Consider the following 3,385-nt stretch of genomic DNA (forward strand, 5'->3'; position numbering starts at 1 on the left):
ATACTCTCCTCTCGATGCTACTTATTAGGAATCAGATCCACCGCTTATATCTATATTTATTTTTTGAAACTCGGCTTTTTGCGTTGTATACTTTTTGTACACTCTTCACTCGTTTTATGTTTATAACATTTTCAAAATCAGTCAGAAAATTAGATTTGAATCTTTAAAAATGTGCTGCTTTTGTTCCTTCGAATCCTCGATCTTGAGAATTTTATAAATTTTTCTGCTCGAGTGACTTTGGGGATTTTCTGAGCAACGCACCACTATTTCATCGTTAAAGACGTAGGAAGGACGGAGTTATATTCTAAGGTTAAATTTATTTATACTTTTTAGTTATCTCCTATCTAAATGATTTTGGTCTAATTGGTTTAAAATACATGATTGCGCACTAACTATACCTTATAGTTATACTCAAAGCCTTATATCACCGATCTTTCTTTTTCTCTCTTCTTCTGTTAGTCAAATAAGAAAATGAAAATAAAGGATTTTCATGAAGAATAAGGAATATCTGTAAGTATTGGAGGATTTATTGGATAACGATGAAAAGTTAACACAATTTTTAAGAATAATGAAACAAATATTTGTTAAACTAATCACAAACCAGTTTAATTTTTGAATAAAATAATTTCATATGTATTTCATTATTATAATTCGAGTTTAATAAATGAATAGTTGCACAAGTAGCAAAAAACAATGTTAATCAATGGCAAAATATTACGGTTAATGAAATAAGTTTTATAAATAATAATTTGTTAAAGAGGATGCTAAAAAGCCTCTCGGTACACAAACTCTGCATAATCATAGCAGTGAAAATACATTTTGACTATTATTTGAATTGACATGAAGTTAAAACATATTAAACACACATATCAGTTGTTATAATTAGTATACGCAAATGTTTTAAATAACTCACACTCAGTTTCGTTAAATGTTTAAGTATATAATAGCTATTAAGCAATTAGATAGCAAAATAACAACACAGTGAAATGAACACAAATTATTTTTAAATTATAATAATACAGTTATAATAATAATAATAATAATAATAATAATAATAATAATAATAATAATAATAATACAAATCATAAAAGTAATTAATACAATAATTATAATGACAATTATAATGGTAATGAATGGTGATAATGAAGATAATAATAATAAGAATAATAATATTGTGAAAAGAATAATGGTAATAATGACAAATTACAAATGATGATAATAAAGAAAATAATAATTGTATTGAAGAACAAATGAAAATTACATGAAATTGAGAATTAAATTATACACTTATTATTAACGAAATTAAAAGTAATGACGAAAATAATTCTTAATTAATTATGATTACGAGATAATGCTTCGAAAGGTGTTCTTATTGACTTTTTAAAATTACTCTGTCTTTAATTAATGGTTGAGTCTTCAAAATGAAATCTTCTTTTACGCGTAAAAAAAGTTATTCTTACGGAACATCAACGAAAAGAAGAGAGAAAATTTGTTTCAATTAATTACCTCAATTTGTGACCTTCAAACGGGTAAAGTAATATTAATTTTAACTTTCAAGCAAACTCATGGATGTTTCTATCTTTTTTACACTTTTTGGGACTAGACATAAAGAGGTACATATAAATACGAGAGAGGTAGAATAAGTAATAGTAATGCATATAAAATAAAATTAATGATAATAATAAATATTATGCTACGACTAACAACAGTAATTATTTAATTATATATTCGAGTCAATTATACGATACTTATAAACGTTATTGACTCGTACTAAGAGGAAGTTATTCTTTAGTATGAATCAAAAAATATAGTTATTTTGAAATTCAGAATCATTTTATAATATATTTAATTTCATCGAATACAATATTTTACGATCCCAAAAGGTAACATTAATCGTGAGAAAAAATTATGGTTTTATTTGGGTTCATATCACTTAAAAGCATTATCCGATAACTTTACATGAATAATTATCGCATACACCTTCAATTCATGGTTACCTAATTTGACGCGTCAACGGCTTTTTATATATGATAAAAAGAATAAACGAAGATAGAATATTATCGATCAGTCGCATGTCATCAGAGCATCCCTTTACACGGTGGACTAGAGACGTATTCGCGCGTATCGTTTAAACGTGGACTAGCGTGAAAAAGAGCTCTCCGTTGCAGAACACGTAACTTCGTCCTTCCCCGTCATTGTCTTTTTCATTTGCGGTGTCATTGTCTCAAGTTTGGTATTTTGTCTTACATTACATACACACACACATATACATATACAACATATGTATGTATGTATGTATACGTTTATGTATTTTTTTTTAAATTTGCTATCATGTAATAATGATAATATAGTAATTTTAATTATAATCATAATCATAATAATGACAATGATGATTATTGTATATTAATAGTCATTGTAATAATGATGGTAGTAATTATCCTAGGCTTTTTTTAAGTATCATTCTCTTATCTACTTGAACTAAACGGAGGGCGGGCGTATATTTTTTGCACTTGTTCAACGATCGACTTCAGTAATCCAGTGCCTAATATGTTATATACACGCGCATACATGTAAGTGTGAAACTAGCAGTTATATTATAGTCATTAAAATAAATCAACATAGTCGTCACCGTTACATGTATAGACATAAATAAGTTTGTATGTAATAATATTAGAATTTGTTACTGGATGTACACGCACCATGAAAAAAAAACCATTTCATTTCATGCGCTTGTTATAGATTATATTTAGTCTATCGCGTTTGTGCGAGCGTTTCGCGCGACTCGGCGCCAGCCTCTGCGGTGAGTCCGCGCTTATAATACCTCTACTATATTATCGGTAATTTAAAATCGTTGCGGACGAATTATTAGTTGTTGACGACGATGACGACGACGATCACGATGCGGGGGCTGGCAGCTCGTCGCAGTTGATGGCTAAATACTGTTTGTTTCCGAGCCTTAGGGCCTGTTAGCAGCTGTCTTCGTGCTGACCAAAATCTTTTTTGCGGCGCTGAGCTTGTCGCGAGCAACCTGAGCAACCAATGCCTGCTGAAGAGCGCGCGGCTGAGTATTGGAAGAGAACTGGCCAACAGCTGATAGCCGGCCGATGGCACCTCGCGGGGGAATGAGCCACGGTTGCTGGGCCGTGGCCGCGGCGATCTGCTGCAGCCACTGTCGCGTCGTCGACTGGCCGCTACCGCCGCCAGGTGGAATCATCAACGACGCCTGAGATGGATGCAGAGAATGCTGATGGTGTTTGTTCGAGACCAGTAAGCGTTTCTGCAGCAGCTGCTCCACCATGGCGACGGCCGAGGCCGTGCTGCTCGCCGTGCCCGCGCCAGTTGACTCAGCACTCGTTGCCGCCACCGATTGTTGACTAAGGAACGA

This window comes from Trichogramma pretiosum, unplaced genomic scaffold (genome assembly GCF_000599845.2).
Source record: "Trichogramma pretiosum strain Unisexual culture from Peru unplaced genomic scaffold, Tpre_2.0 scaffold63, whole genome shotgun sequence".
Taxonomy (NCBI): domain Eukaryota; kingdom Metazoa; phylum Arthropoda; class Insecta; order Hymenoptera; family Trichogrammatidae; genus Trichogramma; species Trichogramma pretiosum.